The 16,437-nt window shown below is 54.6% G+C and overlaps 1 protein-coding gene across 2 annotated transcripts in view; it reads right to left on the minus strand.

The window, feature by feature from the left end:
* LOC144762635 (ribonuclease H1-like) overlaps nt 1–16,437 on the minus strand; it is a 575,280-nt gene that overhangs the window by 219,924 nt on the left and 338,919 nt on the right. The window lies entirely within an intron of this gene.

Raw genomic sequence — 16,437 nt, forward strand, 5'->3', positions numbered from 1 at the left:
ACGGGACTTCTGAAGCTGTGTGGCAGCGCCTGCGAAAGTAGAGGCCGGGACTGCCTGAGCGCTGAGGAGCGGCCTGTGCTTATTGCTGAAGCCGGGGACCTGCGTAGGGACACCCGGGGACCGGAAGAGAGGTGAGGAGCCGGGGCGGGATCAGACAGGTGCCCGCCGCGGAGATATTACACAGCGGATACCACACTGCTGCACCAAACTGCCACTGTGCGAGTCCTGAGGCATGGGAGTCCTGAGGCATGGCTGTTCCAATCGGGTCGTAGATCATCCCCCCCCCGGTGCAAACAAGGTGAGGAGCCGACAACTGCGGGGGAGCGGCGCACTAGCAGTGGGGGCTCCAAGATAGCTAAAAGATACGGGACTAAAGCATGAAGGTGCAGCTACATGGAAACTGAGGAGTAGGTGTGCTCAAGCCCATAAAGAACAGTGAGCAGGGAAAATTGAGAAATAAAGGCACAGTGACGCTGTAACTAATATCAACGGCCACCATTTTGTGGTGAAAGGTGGAGACTGCACTGGTACTTTCTGGCGGATCTGTGGAAGCAGCGGGAAGACGAGAGATAGTGGATGCGCTACTGGTGATGTGCAAGCAGTAAGGCAGCAGTGTGGCAGATAGTGGAGCTGGAGGCGCCTGGCGAAGATAAAGGTCCCTAATGAAAGAGGGACCCAATGACCCAAAGAGCAGGGTACCAAATAACAATTGTCAAACAAAGAAATGCCCCTCTGGCAATTTCAATCCTAGGCACACTCAGCTCAAAAAGACATCCATACAGATAGCGAACAGTTGTAGAAAACAGCCGATATCGGAAAATGCAGAATTGTTCAAAATGCGAAAAAACTAGTATGTGTGGTAAAACCGTACAATTTATTAAAAAGAAAAATAACCAGCTCTGGCTAGTAAACAATAATCCATGCACAAAATTGAATATGCTACTTACCAGTATGCATCTGTTCTTGGCATGTAGGGCTGCTAACATTCACATCTTAGCATTAGATCGCCGCCTAGTGTTGGGTCCGGATGATCGCACATTGTTGTCCTGGAAGAGTCTTCGAAGTATCCTGAGATAGGTGGCTCCTCCCCTGGACTACAGTGCGCATGGGCATCGGCTCCATCCCCAGATTGTTTTTTTCCGCCATTGGGTTCGGATGTGGTCTCGACGTTTCTGTCGAAACCGAGAAAAACTAACTTTTAGCGGCCAAAAGGCCTCGCTTTTTTTTTTGCGCCGGTATTGTCTGCGCACGGTCTCGAGTCTTCCGTCTCTTGGAGCCGGAATAAGCGGAGTTTTCTTTCGCTCTTCGGACTTTGAGGCCTTCTGAAAATATGGCGAAATGAAAGTGCCAATTGTGCGAATTGGTCCCCTGTCGCATTGCTGGCTACAGTAACTGTTGTGCATACGGGTTTATGTTGTCCAGCAGAGGACCCTGATACCACGCTTGAAATGATAGGGAAGCTCCCTGCCTGGGAGCGCATTGGTGTCATCGGGGGGGAGCTACTGGTTATCACTACTTTGTTACCTCTTGGAGATGGAAGAGTAACACGTGAGGGCGAAAGGTTGAAGATCCTTGTTGACGGCTTGCCGCGGAGTGTCCTTGTGCTAGAGGTGGCGGAGCTCTGTACAGTGGGAACAGCAAAGAGATTGCCTGTATGAGGGCGCAAAACGAGCGCTGCGGGGCTGCTGCTGGCGCTGCTACTCAGCTGATATTGGATAGCCAGACCATGGCCGGTGTTTCGGCGCCGCGGGGGGTGTGAAGCAATACAGAGCACACTGGAGGGTAACCACTGCAGGCATTGTTTAGTTTACAGATCGTCAGAGGTGTAGGAGAGTAGGGTCTGCAATCCTATGATCACCCAGATTTTTGCTTTTTGCTTCACTGGTTTACGACTTTCCCTGGCTGTGGGCCTGCTAATCAGACCCACAGCCTAGCTGTTCTCTCTATTCCAAATTGTACCCAGGTACTGAATTGGCACTGGGCCCTTTCCAAGTCCCTGTACCCAGGGCTGAGGTGTACTCAGAAGTCTCCCAGGGGCTGCAGCATGTATTATGCCACCCCTGGACTGACTAACCAAACACACAACTGGCTGCTTGACAGCTGGGGGCAAGGTGGTGTACTCACCCTTTGCTTTAGATATAGTATCCCTATATCTAAACCTAAATGGACACACAGATCTCCTATCAGTCACTCCTATGGCAGGCCTTAACAATCCTGAAGGCAGAGTGCTTGGAATCGTGTGAGATGGTGCTCTGGCATGAGCTGAGCCTGTCTGCGGCTTTCGGGATCCATCCCTTAGCCGTTTCCATGATATCGCATACCATATACTCTTAAGTGCATTATAATCCTCGCGGTTATATGCCAACTCTGGTATCGCTTTATCAAAACATGTCGAGTAAGGTGTCATACGAATTGGAATACTAACCCCTCGCCAATTCTGGCGACGGGGTTAGCATTCCACCCTTCTAGAGGGACACGACATGCATGTAACCTGTAACCCTGGTTAAAGTCAGACATAGCCTTAGCTCCACAAAATGGATGCTGCCACCGAGACACAAGTCTGCCCTCCTGCTGCTGGGAGTCCTCCCAGAGCAGGAGGCAAGGACAAAGGGTTTCCTGTCAGGGGCGGTGCCAGCACCGTCCCAGACAGGATTTTGTGTATCCTAGGTAGGCAGGGCTTTAGAGGAAGGTGACTGCAAGTGGCACCCCGGTGCTCACTGTGCATAGGCCGGCTGGAACCAGTTCCAGGGGCACTCCAGCCCCTGGCCTGGGGAAAGCCTGCCAAAGGAGAGGGGTGTAACCACCCCCCTCCTGGTCCCACCCATAGGGCAGGACTTAGTCGCGTGCCAGCCCCCTTTTTCAGGATAAATCCTGAAACTACTTTCTGCAAGAAGGAACTCAAGACTCTTCTCAAGATTTCTCCCTTGTGACTAAGGAGTAGTCACCCTGCAGCAGCAGGCACCAACCAAGTATCGCGGTTTGTTGCCAGTCTCTCCTTCGGATCAAGACTGCTCCAGCACGACGAGAACCGGCTTCCCTGGCACCTCTGACCTCAACCCACATCATCAGTCCAGCTGTGACCCGTGGGTGCGACGAGACCGAGGGACCGGCCATCTTCAGAACTGCACGACGCTTGTCCAGCACGAGTCCCGAGTGACCCTCGACTGAGTGCTTTGGGGTAAGAGAAGCCCCGACCCTGAGCAGCTCCAGCACCGTAGTTCAGCCCCCCTGCATCCACGAGATCTGCGTGGGGCACTTCTGCTCTTTGCTGCTCACCGCGTTTTCCAGGTCACTTGTCCGTTGGCTAGTGACCCCTTCACGACGCTCCACGACGACAACTACTGCTGGTCTGGTTGCTCCAGACTAGCCCTTGCTCCCCTCCAACAGAGGAGGGCCCTGGACCCTCCTGGTCCACTCAAGACGCCATTTTAGGTCCACCGCGTGGGCCTTGCTTTTGCCAAGACTTGTTGCCCCAATCCTGGGTCCAGCGACGTCGACAGCAGAGACCTTCGTGGAACAGCTCGCACCTCCATCCTGGTCGCCGACAACGCCTCCTGGTCCGAGAGACTGCAGAGCCCAGCAGCGCCCACTCACCTGGTCGAGGTGACTTCGTCCGGTGCCACCCTGGTGCCCATCTAATCACTGGCTAGTGATTCAGAACTTGGTCCCCTCTGCTTTCAGGTCTTCCTCTTCCCTGATCCAGGCTTGGATCACCACTAACTTTTCTTTACTGGCCGCCTGCCAGCAACTTCCTCTTCAGGCTCCTGGTTCATCAACGAGGGTTTCCGACGTGACTTCAACCCTATGCAGCCGCAGCCCCTGGGCTAGGTAAACCGAGTACTCCGGTGCTCCAGCATAGTCCAACACCCTAAGTGTTCGGATCCACCCCCGTTTGACCCACCTAGTCGGGTTCGCCCGAGAACAGTAACTTTGCAACTGCTAGCCGCCATAGACTTTTTCCCGCCTTACGCGTGAGAGTTCCCACTCTGCACACGACGTCCACAGGCCTCCTGCATCTAATCCCAGTGTTTAGAATTGTAGGCCTAGCGATTCCTGAGTCTAGAAAAGTATTACTTACCTGCTAGCAAGTTCGCATTCCACTTACTGTGTATATGGTTTTTCGTGCCCCTAGGGCATTTGTGTAAATTGTGCGACTTAAAGTATTTTCGTAAGAGTTTTGTTGTGTGCTTAGCTCCCTGACTCAAAGAGTTCAGGGTAGTCTTGTTATGAATAAATATCTGTTTATTTTCATAACAACTTGTGTGGTGTCCTTTCACTTGGTGTTCAAGGGGTAATGTGATGGTAAAACAGCTGGCTTAACACGCCCTCTAGAGTCTTAGCCTTAGACTGCTCGTATCCATGCTACTAGGATAGCTGGTCTATAAGGTTGACTTACAACCAATCATCAATAAGGGTTGTTTGGACTGATACAAAGTGCTCACTAGAATAGTGAACATTATATATCAGGCCAACTTCTCACAAGAGGAAGCTGTGACTGCGGAGACTGGAGGTGATTGGCGTATTTGTGGCACATAGCGCGTGAGCATAGACAATCGAGCTGGGTGGTCGGTGAAGAAAAGACCCACGGTGGTGGCTTCGAGAGCGACAATGGCGGACGCGGCTCTGTAGAGCTCCTGCCGGCCCGATCCCTATCCGCTGATTTATCCTGGCCCAACACCCTCTTCCCTCGTCTCTACTGGTGCTGGAGTTATCGGGAGTCCGGTGGAACACGGCGGTGTGGTCGTTGCTGCTGGGGACTGCCGCCGGCGCGGCCGTGGAAGAGCGTGCCTGCTGGGCCTGCTTGCCGCGCGGTAAGCCGGGACCTCAATTTTTGTCCTGCCCACCGGAGGACCCTAGCCGCGGGCCGGGCGTTGTGCGTCTTGGCCCGCAGGGCCGGAGTGGAGTCACCGGGGCTGTGGACCGGAGGGCCCGCTGGCCGTCTCCTGCGGTGTGGTAGCTCGGCGGTGCGGACCTGAGGATCATCCTGATCGGCCCCCCGGACAGACTCGGAGAGTCGGATGCGCTGGCTGAGGCGGACGGCCTAGAGGCGCCATTCCGGCGGTTCCTGCTTGGACCCCTGCCTTGCAATATCCGCACCCTGGTGGTGCGCCTCTCCCGTGGTTCTGGCCTGTATCCTGGCGGGCTGGGGGTGGACGGATCCCGAGGGATTGGTGTACTGAGGACGCCCTGCAACTTGCTCGCCGGCCATTCCCCCGTAGCAGGTACATCTCACTGAGCTGCCATGACGAGAGGCAGAGGTGGTCATGCTGCCACCACGACGGGGCCCATAGACAAGTTCACCGGCCCCGGGGGGAGTGCTGGTGCGGCCGGTGGAGGTCAAGCTGCTGGCCCGGACAATGCGAAGCTGCTGACGGCCATCACACAATCTCGAGATATGTTAGACGCGAAGATTGGTGCGGTGGGCGCCGATGTAATGCTGTTGCGCCAGGACCTCCGCCAGGCGGTCGCCCGCATCACAGAAGCGGAAACCAGGGTCACGACGGTGGAGGGCGACGTCGGGGCCCTGAAGAAGAGAGTCGCTGACCTGGAGCAGACGCAGCGGGGCCTGGCACTCCGTGTGGAGGATGCGGAAGGGCGGGCAAGGCGGAACAACCTGCGCTTTGTCGGCTTCCCGGAGGACTGCGAGAAAGGGCCTATGGATGCCTTCCTATCCCGGTGGCTGGAGAGCTGGCTACCCCCGGACGCCCTGTCAAGCTGCTTCGTGGTGGAACGCGCCCACCGCGCCCTAACGCAAAAACCGCCGGCAGGGGAGCGGCCCCGCCCGGTCATAGCTCGGATCCTTAATTATCATGATAGAGACGTCATCCTCCGAGAGGCCCGGCTCAAGGACACCCTGCTGTTTGATAACTGTAAAATTATGATCTTCCCGGACTATACTAAACTGGTCCAGCAGCAGAGACACTCCTTTCTGGCGTCCAAGGCCAAGCTGCGGGCCCTGAAGATCCAGTACTCGCTACTCTATCCGGCCCGCCTTCGCGTGATCTTCAACTCGAAGACCCACTTCTTCGATTCCCCGGAGGCCGTCTTCGCCTGGACTGACGAGACGGTCAGGCTTCGACCGCATGTCCAGCCAGGGCTGCACTCTGGGTCCTCACGCAGTTCTTCTCAGGAACGGAGCGACCAACCGAACAAGGGGAAGCGGCATCGCAAATCTCGCTCGAGGCGGAGGTCCCTGTCCCGAGACCCCCTTTTGGGGGACACGCAGCCGGAGACGGATTGCTCTGGCGGGGGGCCCCGATTGCTGTCTACCGACATTTTGCTCCATGCTTTGCATCTGTGGCCATCCGCCGCGGTGACCGCCTGCCGGTCGGCAGTACAGACATAATTTGGTGCAGTATTATCTAATTATTTTTTTTATTTTATTTTTGTAATTTTTTTTTTTTTTTTTTTACCTCTCTTTGGGACTCATGTGAACTGATGCTCTTTATCATGCACCGCTTTTGATTGTGCCTTATGTTGGGGGGGAGGGGGTTGGGGCATGCTTTACGGGCTGCCTCCTCCTGTTGGGTTTGGGGGGTGGTGTTGGGAGTGTACTTGGTTGGTGGTAGGGGGGTTGTTTGGGATCCTTTGGCATGTCTGACTTTTGGAGCTATGTTCTGGGCCTGGAGTACCATATGCCGCGACAGATGCTTCATTGTTCTTTGAGGTATTGGGGTGGGGGAGGGGGGTCTTGGGATGTTGGGTGGTTAGATGGGGGGGGGTCTGCTTTTCGGGGTTTGTGGGGTTTGGGGTCCTGTTTTCTGGGGGGCACGTGGTCTTTGTGAATTTTGCAACTGTGGGGTCTGGGGCGCGGGCCGGGAGTCGGGAAGTGTGGGGTTGGGTACATTGTGATAATGGCTGATATTCCTCGCTCAGCGCCCTCTGGCGCTTCCATGCGTGTTCTTAGCTGGAATGTACGGGGTCTATTGGACAAGATTAAACGGGGGGCGGTGCTTCGCTGGGCTAAGAGGGACATGGCGGATGTGCTCCTTCTTCAAGAGACACACATGCTAGGTACAAAGGCCCTGAGTCTGCAGCGCTTTGGCTTTCATCAGGTGTTCCATGCCGGATTTACTAGGGGCTCCAGGGGAGCGGCCGTTCTTATTCATAGACGGCTGGCATACGTTCATGAGCGTCAATGGCTTGACCCCCAGGGACGATTTGTATTTGTACAAGGGAAGGTTGGTGCGGAGCCTGTTGTGTTTGGCTGTGTATATGCCCCCCCCCCCTGCAGTGGGCCTTAGCTGAACGATTGTTTGCCTTGTGGACTGAACTCCCCCACTCCATGGCCGTGATTGGTGGTGACTGGAATGATGTGCTGGACGTGGCTTTGGACCGGCAGAGGAGACCTGGAGTGGCACTTGTGTCCTCCCCTACACGGCTGGGGGCTATGGTTGATGGTCTGGGTTGGGTGGATGTGTGGAGACATTTGCATGCGGAGCGGCGAGAATACACCTATGTTTCGGCTGTCCATGGCTCCCTTTCGCGCTTGGATTGTGTGTTTGTTCCGAGGGCTTTCCTTGACAGAGTGAAGGGGGCAGCGATTCGGCCTCGCGGGCTCTCTGATCATTCCCCGGTGGCAGTTCAAATTGACTTGTGCAAAGCACGCCCCCCTTTCAGATGGCGAATGTCCGCGTGGCATCTGCAGCGCCCTGATTACTCCCAACATCTACGTAGCGCGATCGCCCACTATTGGCAGGACAACCTTACTGGGGGGATGGATGCAGTGACCGTCTGGGAGGCTATGAAGCCCACCCTGCGGGGAATAGATATTGCTTGGTGTGCGTCTGCTCGCCGGACTCGGCTGGAAAGCATTGTTGCAGCTGCAGAGCGGGTGGAGGAGCTTGAGGCTCGACACAGCGAGGCACCCGATGATATGGCGCTGCGACTACTCCTGCAGGCACAGCAGTCTTACTCCTCGGTCTTATTAGACGAGGCTTGTCAGGCGTGGTTGGCCACCCGTAGCCGGGTGTACCAGTGGGGTGACAAATCTTGCACTATGCTCCATAGGCTTTGCCAACAGACCCTGCAGCCTCTTACACTGCCGGGCCTTGTTGATGGTGCGGGAGTGGCGATCACAGACCCGGCAACTCTTGCAACGAGTTTTGCGCGCTATTATGGGCATCAATATGCCACCCGGGAGACCCTCCCCCCCGCCGCTATTGCTGATTATATTGCGTCGGTTCCCCCATCTGCTGTGCCCGATGAGGTGCGCGATGCCCTGGACCTTCCCCTGACGGCTGAGGAGCTGGGTGACGCGCTGGGTCAACTGAATGTGGGCAAGGCGCCGGGGCCGAGCGGATTCCCCAGCGAATTCTATAAGAAGTTCCATCTGCAGCTCGGGCCGCATTACATGCGGGCCCTGGAACAGGCGCGAGAACATGGCCGCCTCCCACCGGATTGGCGCCATGCCGAAATCGTGGTGTTCCTGAAGCCGGGTAGGCCCCCTGATCGCCTTGAATCTTATCGCCCCATATCCCTGATTAATTTCGAGGCCAAGCTCCTGGCCAAGGCGCTGGCGAACCGCTTGCTTCCCCACATCTCAGCCCTTGTCCACCCAGATCAGGCAGGCTTTATGCCGCGCCGGGCAACGAGACAATATACGCCGGGCACAGGCCGCGACACAAGCGATTGAGTCTTCGGAGGATCCGGCGGCGCTACTGCTGGCTGATATCGATAGTGCCTTTGATTCGGTCAGCTGGACCTTTCTTTTTACCCTGCTGCCACTGCTGAACCTCGGCCCGGTCTTCCTCTCCTATGTCAGGTTGCTTTACACCGAGTTCACAGCCTCGGTGCGTATCTCAGGGGCGGCATCAGCTCGTTTCCCAGTGTCCAGGGGCACGCGTCAAGGCTGTCCGCTCTCCCCTTACCTCTTCGCGCTGGCCATGGAGCCGCTGGCCGCCAGGGTGCGCCGCGATGAGCTCTACCATGGCTTCGTCTGGGGTGCGGATCACTCGGACCGCATAGCTTTATATGCGGATGATGTGTTATTTTTCATGACCAACCTGCAGCGTACGGGTCCTCGTGTCCTGGAACTGATGCAGGAGTTTGGTCAGGCGTCGGGGCTTTTCCTTAACCCGCGCAAGTCAACCTTGTGGGTGCTGGGGGGTGACACAGTGGCCTGCCCTTGGGCTGCATCCCTTCAGATGGCTGTGGAGGGGGTGAAATACCTGGGTGTCTTCCTCTCTGCTTCGCCCGCAGTGGCGTGGGACCGGAACATCCAGCCAGTGTGGGATCGGGTCCAACTGGACGTCAAGACATGGACGCGCATGCCTCTTAATATCTACGGCCGATCGGCCATCTTTAAGATGGTGGCCTTGCCCCGTCTCCTTTACCAACTGCAGAATCATCCCTTCCAGGTTGACCCACAGTGGTTCCGTACGGTTGACTCTGTGCTGGGCCGGTTTCTGTGGGCTGGAGGTGCCTCCAGAGTAGCGCTGCGCACATGCTTCCTCTCTACGTACTGCGGCGGCTTGGCGTCCACGGATATCTTGTCTTACTATCAGGCCTCCCATCTCCTTGTGCTTAACGAGTGGTGGTATGGGGACCGTAGTGATCCGGCCTATGCACTGGAGCATTCTCTGATGGATGGCGCCTCCCTTCACACCTTGTTGTATTCGGCCGGGCGGAGGCGACTACTTCCGCAGGTCACCCAGGTGGTCTTCGCGGTCTGGCGGCGGGCCCTGCACCGTATGGGCTGGTGGGGTCGACTGACGGCTGAAACCCCGTTGTGGCGTAATGGCCTATTGCCGGCGCTGGCGTCTCTGTCCGGGTTTGCCGGCTGGGATGCGATCGGGATCTCGTCCCTCGGCCAGGTCCTCTCTGGTACTACCCTAAAATCCTTTCAGGACCTCAGTTCTGAATTTAGCATGCCCAGGACCCAGTTCTTCCGCTACCTTCAATTTCGTCACGCTCTTACTCCTAGCCTGGTGGGCCTGGAGCAGCTCCCTGACTTTAGTCCCATCGAGGCAAAACTTTTTATGGGAGACCTGGGTGACAAGAAGGTCTCTCAGATATACAGTTCTCTGGTCACTCACTGTTCCCCTTCGCTCTCGGCGCTGAGGGCCTCTTGGGAGGGTGATGTTGGTCCCCTGGATGACGACGACTGGCGCGAGGCCCTTGAATCTCCCCGTGGTGCTGCTATAGCTATCCGCCTCCGCTTCATCCAGTTCAAATACCTCCACCGGGCTTACTATACTAGACACCGTCTATGGCGGGCGGGCCTTATCGCGACTCCGGAGTGCCTGAGGTGTGGTTCTGAAGAGGGCACCCTTTTTCATACTGTGTGGTCCTGTGAGAGACGGACTCGATTCTGGGCTGGGGTTTGGGACTGCCTGTCCGAGGTGTTGGGATGGGACCTGCCCCGTACCCCTAGGCTGGGCCTTCTTCATGTTCTGGAAAACGTTGGGGCAATATTTACAAACGCCATTTATTGTTGCTGGGGCTAGTGGTTGCGAAGAGAGATTTGGCGCAGGCCTGGAAGAGCGAGCGCGCCCCCCCACTCGGGGCCTGGAAGGCAGGCCTGGACTTCCTCATGGGTCTGGAGCAGCCTGTTTTCGAAGCCCGGGGGTGTCCCCGCAAACATTACAAAATCTGGAAACAGTGGGCGGATTACAGGGGCCTGCTTCTTGACCCCCCCCGTGGATATTGATGATGCATTACCGCTGGATGTGGACCCCGCACTCTTGGCTGCTGGCCGGCTCCACCTTGTAGGTCATCTCCTGTTGCTGGACTGTGATCACGTGCACTGGGTTAGGGTGGGATAAGGGGTGGGTAGCTGCGGGCGGGGTGGGTTGGCGTTTTTGGGGTTGGGTGGGTGAGGTAGTTCGTTATCTTTCAGTCTATAACGCTGGGTTCAATGCTGTACTAATGCTGTGTCTCTTTCTATCTGTCGTTGACAGTCTCCTCCTGACTGTGGAGGGCTGTACTGAAACTTGCTTGAACTCATAATAAAATTGGTTTTGAAGAAAAGACCCACGGTGCAATTAGCAGGACAAAGGTGGCGGTGGTATAAGCGAGTATCGGCACAATGGGTAAACCGGAAACGAGACAGCCCAAAATTACTTTCGATAAGAAGACTAACAAGACACCAGACACAGAATCAGCAGAACGAGAGGGTAATGCGGATGGCGCCCAGGGACAACTGCCGGCAGAAGACTTTCGATCCATGTTTTGGGAGCTGAAAACAAGCCTGCAGGTGATCGATACCAAAATGGACACACTGGCGGACCGGACCCCGCATGGACCGGATCACGCAAAGGATGGACAAGAAGGAAGGACGGGTAGGCGTGTTGGAAACCAGAGTGGCTGAAATTGAAGAAAGCCAGACTGATGTTGAGAAGAAAAATCAGAGGAATGGACAAGGTGTTGGCATTGATACAGCAGAAGAATGAGGATTTGGAGGCGAGGTCGAGGCGCAATAATATACGCATCACGGGAATTGCGGAAACAACGGACATTCAGAAAGTGGAAAAGTACATCGCAACTATGTTGACTGAGCTGTTTGGCCCGGACCTTTCTCCCACGTTCCTCATAGAAAGGGCTCACAGAACGTTAGGTCGTAGACCCAAACCAGGTGCACCACCTCGACCGATTTTAGCCAGAGTTCTCAACTACAGAGACGGAGTAGTTTCTTACCTGTAACTCCAGTTCTGTAGTAGAGGTATCTCTGTTATAGTCATAATCTAGTGAATAGTCCCGCTCAAGTGCGGGGACCCCAGAGCAATCAGAAATAATCTCTTAAGCTGTCTTCTGTGCAGTCCTTCATAGACAATTAAGAGAGAATTAAAGACAAATAATGCAGCCTATACGTGCAAGGCTACACTGTCCAGTACTTCAACTAGAAAAACAAAGGATATTCCACCAATATCACATTTAACCAGTCTGCCAAGTTTCACCATGGAAAAAACTTCCCCTCTACACCAAATCCTTGGAATGATAGAGAGGAAGGGATGGACAGACAAGCCCCCATAGGCTGCCATTGTGTGGCTTAAAAAAAGGATACCGTGCCTTTAGGAAAACTTTCCAGAACTCTCTAGGTATCCTAGAATGCACAGCAACTCCCTCCACTTTCAGTTCTTTTTGGAGGTGTACGATGCTAGACCTGTAGCATTCACTATTTCATCCTTTTCTCCCCCGGGGAGGGCGGGCGCTTATGACTATAACAGAGATACCCCTACTACAGAACTGGAGTTACAGGTAAGAAACTACTCCTTCTGTAGTAGGGGATCTCTGTGTATAGTCATAATCTAGTGAATAGAATGGCAAGCCCATCCAAAAAACCACCCGGCGGTGGAGAAAAAAGGCAACACCACTACTGCGCAAACAAATTTCTCAATGAAGCCTGCCCAACCTGAGCATCTGCTCTGGCATCAGAGTCCAGACAGTAATGCTTAGCAAAGGTATGGACAGACTTCCACGTGGCTGCCCTGCAGATCTCTGCAATGGGAACATTACGAAGCAAAGCTGTTGTAGCCGCTTTGCCCATGGTGGAATGAGCCTTAGGCTTACCCCCCCAAGGTCTTATTTGCTTTCTGGTAACACAGCTGGATACAAGACACAATCCACCTAGAGATAGATTGCTTCGAAGTAGCCAGACCAGTCCTAACCGACCCATAGTTGACAAATAATTGGTCAGATCTACGAATGTCTTTGGTGTTATCCAGATAGAATTTCAACACCCTTCTGACATCCAGGGAATGAAGTGATCTTTCCGCTGGAGTGGAAGGATTCTGGAAAAAAGTCGGTAAAGTTATAGTCCGATTAACATGAAAATCAGAAATCACCTTGGGAAGGAACTTAGGGCGAGTACGAATCACAACCTTAGCAGCATAAAAAACAGTGTAAGGTTCCTGGCAACACAACGCCTGAATTTCACTCACCCTGCGGGCCGATGTGATGGCCACGAGGAACGCCGCCTTTCATGACAGGTGCTGCAGCGAGGCCTTATGAATGGGCTCGAAAGGTTCCTTCATCAGCCTGGACAGCACCGCATTCAGTTCCCATGAAGGCGAAGGCAGCCGAACAGGAGGACACACGTTCAAGCCTTCCAAAAAATCCTTCATCACAGGGATCTGGAAGAAGGTCTGTGAAGGGCATTTCCGGTAGGCAGTCAGCACAGCTAGATGAACCTTAATCGAATGGAAATTAAAACCAGATTGCGCCAAATGTAAAAAGGTATGGAAGGATAACATCTTCCTTACATGTCGTCGGATCATAGTTCTTGGACGTGCACCAGATGCAGAACCTCTTCCACTTGTACGCATAGGAAGTCCTAGTGGAAGGTCGCTTCGCCTCCTTCAGTATGTCCATACAATCTGCCGGAAGATTCAAATGGCCATATTGCACTATCTCAGGAGCCATGCCGCCAAACTCAAAGACGAGAGGTTGGGGTGCACCATATGCGCCCGAACTTTGTGAGAAGATCTGGCCTGCACAGCAGCCGCATGTGAGGAAGGAGAGACCGGTGCAGCAGGTCTGTGAACCACCACTGTCTGGGCCATTCCGGAGCAATGAGGATCATCCGAGCCCTGGACTGGGACAGCTTGATGAGCACCGCCGGAATCAGGAGAATGGGTGGAAAAGCGTACAGAAAGCTGTTCGACCAGTTGATCCATAACGCATTCCCCAGAGTCCCCTGTTGATAATACCTGGATGCGAAGTCTCGGCATTTCCTGTTTTCGGCGGTGGCGAACAGATCTACGTCTGGAGTGCCCCACCTGGCGAAGACGCCTTCGAGTACTTCGTCGTGTATGACCCACTTGTGGTTTTCCTGAATCAGTCTGCTGAGTGCGTCCGCCTGAGCATTCTGCACACCTGGGAGATGGGTGGCTGTTATTGTCAATCCTCTGGCTAGCAACCAGTGCCAGATCGCCTCTGCTTCCTGCGACAGTGTGCGCGATCTTCATCCCCCTTGCTTGTTCAGATAATATATTGTGGTCGTATTATCCGTCTGTACAAGCAGAGAGTTGGTCTGGAAGGACGGATGAAAGGCCTTTAGTGCCAAGTGAACAGCTCTGAGTTCCAGGAAATTGATGTGGTACGTTGACTCCGTATGGGACCACAATCCTTGGATCTGTAGTTGTCTGGAATGCGCTCTTCATCCGTGGAGAGAAGCATCCGTCACAATAGTTTGAGAGGGAATGTCCTTGTGGAACGGAGCCCCCTTGAGAAGGTTCACCGCCTAACCATCTCGGGGACTGCTGAGCATGTAGAGACAACCGTATCCTGTCGTCCCAGGTCCCTCTTCTCTGGTCCCACTGATCCTCCAGACATTCCTGCAGAGGCATCATGTGCAGGTGTGCATGTGGAGTCAGGAAGATACAAGAGGCTATCGACGCCAGTAGAGAAGACCCCGTCCTCACTGTTGTAGATGGAGCAGTCGTGAGAGCCTGAGCAGTCGTGAGAGCCTGAGCAGTCGTGAGAGCCTGAGCCTTCCGAAGGATCGATAAGAGTCTTTCCTCCGAAGGAGACACGCTTGCTGACAACGTATCGATCGATGCCCCCAGGTATTGTAGGCGCTGAACAGGAGTCGGGACCGACATGTTGATGTGCAAACCCAGGTGGCTCAACAGAGCGGCCGTCCTGTTGAAGTGCAGTTGTGCTACCTGGAAAGTCGAGGCTTGGATCAGTTAATCGTCCAGGTACGGGTAGACAAACACCTTGTTCTTTCTCAGGTGTGCCGCCACCACTGCCATGCACTTTGAAAAAGTCCTTGGAGCAGACTTCAGTCCAAACGGCAGTACGGTGTACTGATAGTGATTGGTGCCGACCACGAATCGCAGGAACTTCCGGTGTTTCCGTGAGATGGGCACATGGAAGTACGCATCCTGCAGGTCAATCGCGCAGAGCCAATCTCCCCTTTGCAGCTGAGGGTAAATCTGGTGCAAAGATTGCATGCGGAACTTCTCCCTGAGAATCCATTTGTTTGCTTGTTGCAAATCCAGAATCGGCCTGAACTTGTTCTGGTCTTTCTTGCGCACCAGTAAGAAGCGTGAGTAAAGACCCCTTCCCCTTTGAGAAATAGGGACGTCTTTTATCGCCCTTTTCCGCCTGGAGCTCGTGTAGTTGGAACTGCGAGCAAACTGGTGGAATCGCTGGAGGCGGGCTGATGAAACTAAGACTGTATCCATTGCAAACAATATTCAGCACCCACTTGTCCGGAGTAATTTTTCTCCACTCTGCCAAGTAATGTCGACAGCTTCCCCCCCCCCCCCCCCACCGGAGCGGGTAACGGACTAGGGGGAAGTAGCACCTCCGGGCTTAGACCCGGCCGGGCCATTATTCGCGTACGAGGACTGTTGTCCACCTCTGCCCCTCTGGCGCTTCTGGAACAGTCGCCGCTGGTATTGCTGCTGCTGCTGTCCAGCCTGCCGACTTTCTCCTCTTCCCTGTACACCGTACCGCCGTTGTAAAGGGCGGTAGGTCCTTTGTTTCTTCGGCTTCTCTAACCAGACAGTCGTCAGGGTCTCAGCCTCCGCCTTCATGCGGGCCATCTCATTCGCATGTCTGTTGAACAGTATCGCTCCAGAAAAGGGCAGATTGGAGACCCTTTGCTGAGCTTCGGGCTTCAGCGACGTTCGACGCAGCCAGACGTGTCGGTGCAGGTTAATACCGTGGCAGTACCCGTGGGCTGCCAACAGCGAGAAATCCGCCGCAGAGCCGATTATCTGGTTAGAGACCATCATCCCCTCCGTGATTATCTCCTGAAGTCCTCTCTGTGTTTCCTGGGAAGATGTTCTGCGAACTGCTGCAGGGACTCCCACAATGCTCTATCGTAACGCCCCAACAACGCCGAGGCACTAGCGGCCTTCATGGACGTGGAGGCCGTACCACATACTCGCCTGCCCGGGGAGTCCATCAATCGACTCTCCTTGTCAGGAAGCACTGTTAGTGACGGCAGCCAGGAAACAACATTCCACCGCGCCATCATCACGGAGTCCGGTACAGGATCCAAACGCAGAAAGGCAGGGTCCGGCTCAGTGGCCTTGAACTTCTTTAGTAGCCTTAACGGTGCAGACTTCGTAGAAGCAGGCGTAAGGAAGAGGTCCATGGCTGGTTCTTCTAGCCCTGGCACCAAAGGTAGTAGAGGACGAGACAGCTGTTTTTTATGTAGGGTCTCGAATATAACTGAGGTTGAGGGCGTAGGAACAGTCAGCGTGATGCCTAGTTTCGCCGCTCCTCGCAACAAGAACTCCTGAAAGGAGGCAATGTCGTCCACTGGAGACACCCTCGTCAGAAGGGAATCCGAAAGAGTCGGGGAATAGTCCCTGACACTAGATGACTCCGTGAGGCGGGACCTGGACCTGTCTCTCCTGTGACATAGTCTGGATCTAGTAGACTACCGACAATCTCTGGACGTGCTCCGTCCGAGCAGGACCTCAGTGTAGGAGAGTAGGGTCTGCAATCCTATGATCACCCAGATTTTTGCTTTTTGCT

This window comes from Lissotriton helveticus, chromosome 6 (assembly GCF_964261635.1).
Source record: "Lissotriton helveticus chromosome 6, aLisHel1.1, whole genome shotgun sequence".
In the NCBI taxonomy this organism is placed as follows: domain Eukaryota; kingdom Metazoa; phylum Chordata; class Amphibia; order Caudata; family Salamandridae; genus Lissotriton; species Lissotriton helveticus.